This window comes from Phoenix dactylifera, unplaced genomic scaffold (assembly GCF_009389715.1).
Source record: "Phoenix dactylifera cultivar Barhee BC4 unplaced genomic scaffold, palm_55x_up_171113_PBpolish2nd_filt_p 000516F, whole genome shotgun sequence".
Classification (NCBI taxonomy): domain Eukaryota; kingdom Viridiplantae; phylum Streptophyta; class Magnoliopsida; order Arecales; family Arecaceae; genus Phoenix; species Phoenix dactylifera.
This window is the reverse complement of record NW_024067929.1, coordinates 30,855-43,617: the sequence shown is the minus strand read 5'-3', so window position 1 is coordinate 43,617 and position 12,763 is coordinate 30,855.

Here is a 12,763-nt window from a genome sequence, read left to right as displayed (position 1 = left end):
ATTAGAGTTTCTTTTTATATAATGGTGGCATCCATCATTCATTAATTGGTTTGCAATCAAAGGTCATCATCCCACCAATCTAAGCTTCTTGATCTGATTTTATTCCCATGACATAAGAGATATTGCGGCAAACTAGATAGTTAAATGATATCTTTGGATGAAAATTTTGACTTTTAGATTGTAGATTAATGCTGTGACTAACTTGGTATTCTATCCATGTTCTGTTTCAGTCTATTAGGTATCTTTAAACATAACAATTCGTATAATCTATAAGGAATGCTCAACTTTTGGAACTCTTTTCAATTATTTTTTGAGTCTTGTTGGAAAAAAATTATAATGCTAAATGTATCCTAACATTCTTCCTAATAGATATTCATGTCTTATGATGAAGCTAGAATTTTTTTTTGTCTAAATTTAACTCTTTCATTTTAGAACTCTATATGCATAACGTAGAATCAATCTAGACCTTGGACCTAAATTTTGGGGGTTGGGACTGAGTTATATATTGACTTGACATAACCTGAATGATCTATTAGGTCAAAAATGTCAGCCATGGACCCGACCCAAACCAACTTGATCATCTATTGAATTGAGTCTGGGTCCAACATTAGGACCCGAATAAGAAACCGGGGTGGGTCGATGTCACTCATGATCTAATCCGAACCGACCCATTAATTTGCACCGCTATCTAGATTCACTAGCATTGCATTATTGCATTGATATGTATAGTTACAATGCAAATGATATGTCTAATTCTTCATTACTGCATCGTATCCATTCATTTGAACCGAATGATCACGCCCCATATATTATGCATCATTCATTCACATGTGATATCTAGTTTCTTTCTTATCTATCACAGCCACTGCAAACCCTAGGTAATTATTGTAATATTGTTGTTCTATTTTGCATCAATAATTTTCATGTACATTCATGTATTGTAATATATATATTCATGTTTCTTCATGCATACAGCCTATTTATTGCATCCCTACTTGCGATCCCTATGACAAGACCCATGGAGCACTAAGAGCCCTTAGGATGTATGATGGTCATTTGAATTGTCCATGGAAATGCATGTAATATGGGTTATTTGCTGTTATTCAGAATCCTTTGCTGGTTTTTTGCTTGTTTTCCCATACTTGTGTTATAAGGCTATTCCTTTCTAAGTAACGAGCTGTATAATTAACTTGCTTTTCAATTTTTTCTGTGTAGGATGCCCACAACAAGCGACAGTTGCTCCAATAGGTCTAGTAGGCTAAATTATTAGGTTATAAGCTATCCAAAATATGGTATTTTGATAAGCATTGCACTCTCCAATTCAGTGAAAAATCCAAACAAATTGTATGATCATTGCAAAAGACATGGGTTTGTTGGGTGGTGCCATCCCACAAATGAGGGAGCAATTGATGAAGCTGGAAGTAGCTATTCCGATATTGTGGAGTATTTGCTACGTGATATAACTTCAAGGATGGATGTACAAAAATTATTTAACTGTAATATAGAAGGACAAGATGAGGATAGGGTCTCAATGAATATGTTTTTGATGGAGATTTTTGTCCTTCTTGTTGTTGTACTTGTATTCAAATAATAGAATTATTCTTCTGCATCAGTCTTTCACACTAAGGGATTCAGGGTCAGAGTGCTTAATGTGTGATTGTGTGATGCTGTACATTCTTGAATCTTAAACTTTTTGGCCTTCAGTTAGCATCAGCTTAGCCTTATGTTAGAGTGCGACTTTATATTATACATTCTAGATTTATGTTAAGAGTGTGCTTTATGTTAGATGAGCTCTGCTGCAAGGAAATCTCTGAAGTTTTGTAAATGGTGCAAAACCAAGAAGCTTATGCTTTTCTCTTTGATAATAATGTTGACTTGTAGCTTTTAGCTTTAGCAAAAGCATGAAACTGAGTATGCTCGACTGTTACTCTCAGTCAGCTTATGACTCAAAGAGAATGTTGTTCTTTATTATGTTCAGGACATTGATGGATGTCTTAATGCTGTCTTCATGCTTTACCCAATTTTCCTTGATATATTGTTTGATCAATCAAAAAGCACATTAGACTTGGATACGATGCTCTTGTTGATAAAGAACTAAAACTTAAGGAGAGGTTTTGTATGTCATATTACATAATACGTAGGATGAAATATTTCCAAACACTATATGCAGGTGCTTAGCCAAGTAGTAGCGCTTACTTACCATGAAGATGAAATATTTTGGTCCACAGTGTTCTATGCCAGCTACAGTCTAGAAGTCAAAATTAGTCAGTGTTCAGAATAAGCAGAGTTGACATTATGAATCTGAACAAGAACCAAGTAGATCAATGAACTAGATCGATGTAGAATGACTGAGAGGGCGAACCTCAATTTTTCATTTCAAATTTCTACACTGCAATAATGCCATGATAGATGCAACAATGCCACATGAGCTAGTTGTCTAAGCTTACAAGTATGCAGAAGGAGCTAGTTTAAATGCATATACCTAGCCCCAAATGCAAGCAGGAGCATGACTTGTCCAAACTAGATCAGGGGAAGTTTGCGAACTACGAATCTTAAACCAAGCTCCCATTCTACTGCTCTAGAATTAATTGTTGCGGAATGCCATAAAAAGTGGATATGCAGCAACAATTGAACAACAAACATGAAAAAGAAAATCAAATAGCACTTCTAATAATAAACAACCAGCATACTATAAAGAAATAAAACTTATCTCCACCTATCCAACAATTTTAATTTCTAAATTCCAATTTTTGCATGGCCCACCGAAAACCTAGAACCGTAGCAGTATATCACTACAAACAGCATTTTGGTTTTCCAGTGATAAACCAGTATCTGACATTCTTTTAGAGATTTATATCAACATCAACGTCCACATCCATTATATTCTCACTTGCCGCTCGCTATTCAACAAACAATCTGATACCAACAGGGACATAAAAGTAGTTGGTCTACATAAAAGTAGCGCTTACATACCATGAAGATAAAATACTTTGGTCTACATTGTGTTCTGTGCTAGCTACAATCAAGGCGTTAACCACCACAAGATGATATTTGAACAAATTGCAAAAAGGAATCAAAATGCTTGCCACTAAAACTTGAAGTTCTTGTTGGCCTAAATAAATTCATATTTTAAAGTTCTAACGGTTTAGAAATTAAAACCATATTTTTAGATCTTTAAAAAAAACCTCTAGTTTGTTTCTCTAGTTGGCATTCATCGTAGAATTTATCTTTCTCCAAGCTTAATTTAGGTAGGCCTATAACTAATTTTTTTCTAGCTAATTTTGAGATAAGGTCCATACTAGCATGAGCTAATCTGTGATGTCATAACCAACTAGTCTCACTGATTTTAGCATTCATAGCAAGGTTTTTATAGATAAATGGTCAAAATTGACCAAGTATACATTACCATGCCTATGGCCTATAAACTTATGCCACCATCATTGGGATTAGAAATAATATATATAGAGGATTCAAAAGTAACTTTAAAACTTTTATCTCATAATTGGCTAATATTAAAGAGATTATACTTAAGACCATTTACTAGCAAAATATTTTCAATAAATGCACAAGAAGTGATACTGATTTTGCCAATTCTAGTGTTCTTTCTTTTGCCGTTGTCGCTAAAGGTGACCACCCCTCCTTTTCTTTTAAAAAACGAATTGAGATTCATCTACTGTCATATGTCTAGAATACCCATTGTCCAAGTACCATTTTTTGTTTACTCCATGGGCTGTTAGACACACCTGAATCACAAAAATTAAGTTTTCATTTTAGGTACCCAAGCTCTTTTGGGTCCTTGCAGGTTAGCTATTGTAGTTCCTTTTGGAATCTAAATTTTCTTAATATCAACTTTACCATGCAAGTTATTTCCTTCATCATTATAGGTAAAGTAGTTGTACCCGATATTACCACATTTAAACCATGTTATCTTTCTTGTTTGATAGCTAGAAGATTTGATAAGCATTTTCTTTAAAGATTTTTGTTTTAATAGTGGGTTATACTGCTTTATCAAATACAGCTTGTTGGCTATCTAAAATCATGTTTAATTTGTCAGAACTCAAAGTGAATTTATCTACAATTCGTTTTAACTTATTTGCTTCTTTACTTAAGTTTTGATTCTCTTGCAATAATGTTTACCTTGCTTTTAACATATTTTCATTTTCATTTATCATTAGTTCGTTATTTCTTCGACTAAGCTTTTTAAGTTTCATCTAATAAATCATAAAAAGCATCATAAAGTTCATCAAAAGTAAAATTATTTAAGGGTTCAAAACTTATCTTATCCTTATGAACCATAAGGCATAAGTTTGCAGTTTTTTGAGTTTCTTCTTCTGAGCTTGATTCATTGCTATCACTCCATGTAGCGAAACATTGCTATCTTTTTTAGCTTTTTCAGAGTTTTCTTCAGTAGTGGGCAGTCTGCTCTATAATGATCTAGTTTCTTGCATTTGTAGCATATTAGCGGCTGCTCTTTATCTTTCTCTTTGTTCGGCTCTTCCTTAGCCAACGGTCTTTTTCCTTGTCATTTTCTTCTTATCAACCTTCTGAACTTTCTCGTTATCAGAGCTATCTCCTCATTCCCTTCAGATTCCTCACTCTCATCTTCTTCTTACGTATTTGATTTGAGAGCAATGGTCCTTCTTTTCTTTGATTCCTCTTCTTCAAGGTTTTGCTTTGTAGATAGCTCGTGAGTCATCAACAAATTTAACTGTTCTTCTAGAGCAAGTGCATTGAGGTCCTTTGGTTCTTGGATGGCTATGACTTTGGCCTCCCTCATTCTTAACAATGACCTGAGAATCTTTCTCGCAAATTACTGTTAGAATATAATTTATCAAGACTTTTAAGGCCATTAATGATATTTGTAAAATGAGTAAATATATCAGAAATAGACTCACTGGACTCCATTTTAAATAACTTATAGTTATGTACAAGCATATTGATTTCAGACTCTTTAACCTAGTAAGTGCCTTCATGAGTTACTTTCAGCCTATCTCAGATTTTTTTAGCAGAAGAGCAAATAAATATGCAATTGAATTCACTTAGCACCTAAAAAACAGTAAAGAACACTCATGGACATACCATTCAATTGTGTCATCTTTTTATCTGATTTATCCCATTTTCCTTTGGGTTTGGAAAGAGAAACACCATCAACAATCTTAGTGGGTTCCATTAACTATGACACTCTATATGTCATAGTCTAGTGCTTGAATAAAAATGTGCATGCATGATTTCTAATAAGTATAATTTAAGTCATTGAAAAGTGGAGGCCTGTTTGGATTTATCCTTGGTGAGAGAGGTTCCAACAGGGGCTGCTATAGATCTTTAACTCTTGATGGTTAGGTCAATGAGTAGCTTGAGTATCAAGCTCTGATACCACTTGTTGCCCAACTATGCGACTCAAGAGGAAGGATGAATTGGATTTTTCAAAACTTTAACTAAATATAGCAAAATTAGATGCTTAACAAATGAATATTGATTTCAGCAAATGAATACTTAAGTAAATATACAAGAAAATCGACACAAGTAAAATAGGCAATGCAAACACACAGAATTTGTAGTAGTTTAGTGCCAATTCTGTACTAATATCCAATCTCCAAGACTTGCTTCTTAGAAATTTTACTATAGTCTATAACTTAGATTATAGCACAGTTATTTTCTAGGTTCACAACCAAATCCAATTGATTTTCTCAGGCAATCAACTAAAACCTTTAACTGATTACTTTCTGGGTTTACAATTGATCTAGTTGATTTTTTTAGAAAATCAACCAAAATCTACACCATTTGTTTTTTGGGATCACAATAAACCCAGTTGACTTTTTAGGAAATCAACTAAAACATTCACAATCTAATTATAAGTTTAGATGGACTTTTTTTCTAAGTTTCAATCTTTGAAACTTGTTACAGCAAAGTATGAACAATTTAAGCATAATAAAGTACAACTTCTAAATACTGAATACAAAATAATAAATGGAGCTTGACTTTGTTGGTTTGCTTTGAATGCTCTTTAAGGCTCTTCACCAACTTCTTAGATGTTGAGGATGTGATCTTTCAGCTCACAATGAAAACCTTGAATGATATTCTCTTTCAAGATCTCTTTTTCTGTTTTCTCTTTCTAGCTCTAGTGGATTTTTCTTTGTAATACTTGAGCTCTTATTTTTTTTTAGTGTTCCCATGCATTTATAATATTTAGAGATGGTTGGAACACGTTTTTAGCTATTATACAGGTATTAAAGTCGTTGTGAGATGAAAACAGTCGTTCTGATTCATAAAAAAATAGGAATTACTGTTGTCAGGCACAGAAGGATTGACTTGCCATTTTCTAAGATCGACTTGAGATTTTTAGGAGTCGACTCATGAACTTCAAGGTTGTCTCAAGCTTGCTTCTATTTTTGCTACGCTTTATCTTTCGTGTGTGGCACTTGTGGAGTTGGATGTCTCAGTTTAGGGGTTGACTCATCAGATGACTGGGATCGACTTATTGCTTTCAGGGGTCGACTCTTCAACGGACTAAGTTTCACTACTTTCTATTTTTCCACTGTAGTCGTTTTGGGGTCGACTCTAGTTTGACTAGAGTCAACTCGTGAATTTCATGGGTTGACTCACCAATGCAATAATTTTTCTAGTTCTTTGTCTTTTATCGTGGTGATTTAGCCGTCGACTTGCTTTTTTCTAAGGTCGACTCTTGTTAAACTGAAGTTGGCTCGAGTACTTTATGGTTTGACTCATCAATATAATAAATTTCATGGCTTTCCGTCTGTCCTTTGAGACTGTTCTGGTGTCAACTCGCAATCTGCTGGAGTCGGCACGTGAAGGCATATCAGTCAGCGATAATATGCTGGGGTCGACTGTTTGCAAGCTTGAGGTCGACTCGTGAGGTAGCTCAAAATGAAATCTTCTATATTTGTATCTAAGCTTTCAAGAAATATTTTTATGGCCTTTTAGAGTTCAGCTTCTTGATGTGGAGCTTGAAATAGATGATATTTACTTGAGAGTAACTAAAGACTTTCTTCTTTGCTTTCTAAAATTTATTGATTAAACTCAAAGTAATAAATTAGCCAACTTTTGACTCAATTGTTTTGCATCATCAAAATCGACCCTCTAGGGACAACACAATTATAGTTGATTCTAGATCTCCTGTCCCTCCAAAAAAAGTTGAACATCTAGCCTTCTAATCAACTTGCACATCTTAATAAAACATGCCCTCCTGATTTGTCATATGCTTGAAATGGCTTACTAGACTTAGAGTTTCCGACATCAATATGCATCATTTTCTGAATATTGACATAATTGTAACACTTATATTTTGAAAACATCACATTTTCAACTCCACCATCTTCTTCAACCATATAGGAGTAGGCACCAATTGTTTGGATTCCTATATTCACCATTGAATCAATTACACCAGCTTTCTCAGAAGTTAGAGACTGTGCAAACCTTAAAAAATGCCTCTCCTCAGGTTTAGCCAACTCATGATTGTATTCAGAAACCAACCTAGTTATTTTCCATTACCCTTGCTCAGCAGCTGTAAAACGAATCATTGCTTTGCAATTAGTTCTCGTATCAGGTTGAGTGTAATTTGTCTCATTAGGCAAAGATCCTTCAGTCCTTCCTTTGAGCAATAATAGTCCTACATAAGTTTGTTTATCTTGGTGAAGTAATATTGCTTCTCTCTTGCAACACTAAAAAGCAAGTTAGTCACAGTATAATTTGTAGGCCACCTCGTTACTATGCACAACCTGCCCTTATAAGTCTTCACTTGCCATATCACACTTTAAAATAACAGCAGAAGACTTCTCAATTTTATCCACTTGATCTCCATAAGAGTTGAGAGATGTAGCCTCCACTTCTCCATCACTATCAATATAAATGGAACCTCCATTAGTGGTAAGGGAAATAGCATCTCCAACACTTGAGGAGTGTAACTAGATCTCTCTATCACTGTAGTGTTAATCATAAATATTATAGCTTAGTTTCTAGTAAGAAAGAATCAAATTACAAGTTAGCAATTATATCAATTAAATAAGAAAAAGCAGAAGCAGAATAGATAATTGTAGTCATAGCCATAGTTCCAATTTTTTAAAAAAATAAAAGCATATTGTAGCCACAGTCAAGGTTTATATCATGGCAAAGTATCTTGTCACGAGTAAATAAATTCTACCAATAAAGGTCCACTATTTGGATATAGAAAAAGGAACAATATATCTCATTAATTCTAGGTGCATGTATACATTTGTCACACATGTTGTGTAACAGATTTTGGGTCATGTACAAGTGAACAAAAATTAAAGAAAAGAAACCAAATAACAAATAAAGAAGCAAACACAATAGATTTGGCTAGACTCATGGTTATAAAGGTTTTTACCAATGATCTTGTACATCTTGTTGACTATAATATTGCCAAGATATTGATGAATTTTCTTTTTTATCATTTCAAATGAATTCTATTATTGAAATGAGCACATTAGAAATTGTTAGGAGGAGGAAGCTCAAGCAAACCAATTCAAATAACTTTTTACAGTCTCATGATAATTAACTGCTATATTTATCCAACATCCTAGAGCAAAAGGTTGCAAGATATGGAGGATAGTATATGGTTTTCAAGGTACAACAAGCTTAATACATGACTTGCAGAACATAATCAAGTTGTAGATCTCCAAACACTTGAGCTGGGCCTAGCCTACGTATGAATGGTTAAGAACAGAATTTCGAGATAAGAATTCTGTTTTACCTTTTATCTTCTATTTTATTATGGTATATACTGAAAAATAGGAACTCATTTCTTTTTAGTGGTAGAAGAGAAAACCCTATTGCTCTTATCAAAAAGGTTGGATGCTTAACATTGGATGATGTTAAATCTTCGCATATAACTCAAAGTTCGGCAATGGAGTCGAGGCGGTGGGGTTGGCTTTGAGGAGGGAGAAGGCCTACAAGATGGAGTTGAGGTCCGGTGGTGGACTGGGGAGAGGCAACAATTGGATTTAGGGTTCCTTCGATTTCTCCTTTTTGTTCCTTTTTTCAGCCAAAATATATTACTTTTTATTAGTCACATGTGCCATGCATGTAAAAATCTAACAATGGTTAACTAGAGATGGGTTGAGGATGGAATGGAGTTTGTTATCCGAATAGATGGTGGGGTGAGATATCATTAGGTAGCCTATAATCCTAACTAGTAAAACCATCTACCTAATAATTTCTCACGGCAAAGCCGCAAAGGAGGCAGTGGCATAATGGTGGACTCTCCTAGTCCCCTGAATATTATTAGTCTCCTTGAATATTATTATAGTAAGAACCTTGAATAAGGAGAAGTGTGGAGTTGAGATACCGCTCGAGGATGCTTTATAATCAATGCATCGTAGCCATGTATTGGATCAACCGTGCACGATGACTCAAGACATGTCCTTTTCTATCCTATAGCCACCCCACCCTTGAAGGTTGATTCTAATCAGAATCTAATCTCCATTCTCTTGTATAAGCAAAAAAGGATGGTACCGTCCAAGCGAGCACCTTGCAGTTGCATGCATTGATATTTCAAGTTTAATAAAAAAAATTCACCAATATTAAAGAAAATAGTGTTGCAGACACAAAATTCTCTCTTTCAATTGTATACTTTGATGACTATGCCTAGAGAAGTCGGATGATATAACTAATATGAAGGATCTATGGAAGTTTATGTTAGAATTATATATTAACATCATTGGTCTCTCTCTCTCTCTCTCTCTCTCTATTAGGACGTTCTGATCTCTACTTTTCTACCCTATATCCACCCGCATGGGCGAACCAACCAAAACCAAACCTCCATCCCCCCACTCAAATAGCAAAGGGTGATACATATTCTCATTCTTAGTGTCGTAGTCATTTATTTATTCTTGTTAGATGTATTTTCCTAATGATAAATATTTTTAGTATCATGCTTCATAAAGTGCTCTAGTTTGACATTGTTAATAGGTAATATTGCACTCAGTGGCTGATAGTAACACAAACTCCCATGATGTGCTAGTGCATGATGCTTGTCTTATCATCCATGTTCCCCCCCTCCCCTTTTCACATCTAACTTCTTTTCCACCTCTTTATTTTTCATGTTTAACCACAAGATCAAAGATTTGAGTTATTCTTCCAGCATTTATTATTTCTTTACATAAATTTTATTTTTATCAAAAATTAAAATAATATATGCATCACACATGCCACATTCTAGTACTATATAATGCCAACTCCTATTATGCATCATTATGTATCCATGACAATGTCTGCCTATCTATATTCCCCCACCCCATTTTTCTCATCCTATGGGTTTCTTTATACTGCCTCTCCCTATCCCACATTCTATCCGTACATTTTTCCTTCTCCTTATGGTTGCTAACCATAAGATCTAAGGTTTGAGTCTTTTTTCTAGTATTTATTATTCATGTATGCAAGTTTTATTTTTACTAAAGATAAAATAATATGTGCATTACATGTGCTAGGTCATAGTGAATTTTGAAGACAACACTATACAATTAAAACTGGTCGAGCTATTTTGCTCCATCGAAAGCCAATAAGTTATCTCTTCTAGAAAATAATACTTTTATGAGGTAGTAATATATGTAGCAAGATGTTTTGATTATTTAATATCTATCATTGTTGCAACAAAGAAGAAGTTGTAGAAAAAGATTGTATTCATGGCATGCTCAAATGATAAAAATACTGTAGTGCAAATATAATCTAAGAAAAACTATCATTTTTTAAAGAAACAACCTATGTATTTGCTCCAATTAAAGCCATATAACTCTACTCATAAAAATAGTTATACTATATTTCCCTCTGGTCAGTGTTCTCCTACCCTCTCTCACTCCACTAACCATTATATGTAATTACCACCAAGGTCATATATTGTCGGATTGGGTCAATGTTTGGCATAATCCAAGTCCAATCTGTTATTGAACGGGATAGAAATTTAAATTGGAGCCATAATCCATTACCATTCAAGTTGAAGCAAATTGGATTTATAATTTATTTAATTAGTTCATTGCATTTTCCATTTATATTGGTTTAGGAATAACCCAAACATAAACAAAGAAGAAGTATTTTATTTAATAATTATAAAATTTGGTTATGTACATACTAAATAGATTATACAAGACAACAAAACAACCAAACATGTAAAAATTACTACCAATGCGATCTGAATTAATCATGTATAAATTATCTTTAACGACAAAAATTGATGGTTAACTACGTAGAATTTATTACTAAAATAAAAATTATCTTCAAATCATGTCAGTTAGTGATCGATATCCATGTTTCTTCAATACAATCCACTTGCGGCCTTAACTACCACCATCATTATTTCTTAGCCCTCTCTCTATCTCAAAACTATTAGAACCAATACGAGAATCACTGTTAATTCTGCCTTGGGGTAAATCGACATTAGCAATCAAAATCTTTTTTTAAGAACTAGCACGGGAGAAAACCTAGCCAAAACAGGATGGGGGTGGGACGAATCTAGGTTGTTGGGACTATCCTCAACTACACTAGTTGACACTAAAAGCTTATATATTTTAAGTGGCATATTTTAAAGCAAAGTGCTAAACATGTTTATTTTAATTAATTTATTATATGGACAAGCATGTGAACTCATGAAAACAAGGCTATTGCATTATGTGTTCTAGAGTTAGTGTCAATCGACCTTAAATTTCTTCTCAATTCTTATTATAGCCTTCTTGCAAAAAATAGGGCTTCATGGTTGATCATATGTAAAGTGGTCATGCCTATGGTTGAGGTTGTTGTGGTCAAACAGATGAAAATATGTGAAAAAATGACTGTTAATTTTCATGCAAAACTCATAAAATATCATGTATACAGGTCTACCACCTGTGTATTAAGTGGATACAAAAATTTTAACAACATAATAGCATGCTTAGGTCTATGGTTTGCTAGAAAATAGCTAGAATTAATATTAGTATTAAATATTTTTAAAAAAATCTATAATAGCCATCCAACTCAAAGTATCACATCATTTGTCATAATCTGTATCACTTAAAATACCTAAAACTCATAAATCAAATGATTTTGATTTCCCTAAGCTATGAATCAAGCAAATGAACAAATAAATACTAGTAATTACGATATTGCCGAAAAACATAATATGAATATAATTTGAAAATCCGAACAATTGAACATGTTCTGTAAAGTTGATCATGTTTTGTAATATCTTGAAATATTTATAAAACTAAAATTTAATAAGTTTTCATGCTCAAATCAAAATAACATCAAAATATACTATTGAAAGTCATCCACTTTTTTTCATCCTATTAATGGACATACTAAATACCACCAAAATATGTGATTTTATAATATTTTTTTAGGATCGTAATCTCTATCTTTTTTGGAATTGTAAAAAGCTTCTGTTTTTCAGATTACCGAAATATAATTTTCAATTTCTTGAAAAAACTCCAAATAGTTCTTGCATATTGTTCTATCACTATATGCACTAATGCAAGCTATATATGTAGCAGTTCAAACACAAAATACAGTAAAATGGCTTGATGTACACTAGTTTTGGCAGTATGTGCACACAACTACTAACATAATATGCACTAATTTTGGTATCATGCTATTAACCCAGCTTAATTAATTTGATCTATCACTCCCATCTGTGAGATAAAAAGAATGGTTGCTAATGAGCTCAAATGAGTGGAGCTTTGGAGAACAAACTGGCTTTATAAATTAAAGGGGTAATGGGGCTTGACCTAGAATTAACCATAAAATGTTCGAGAAATGAGCA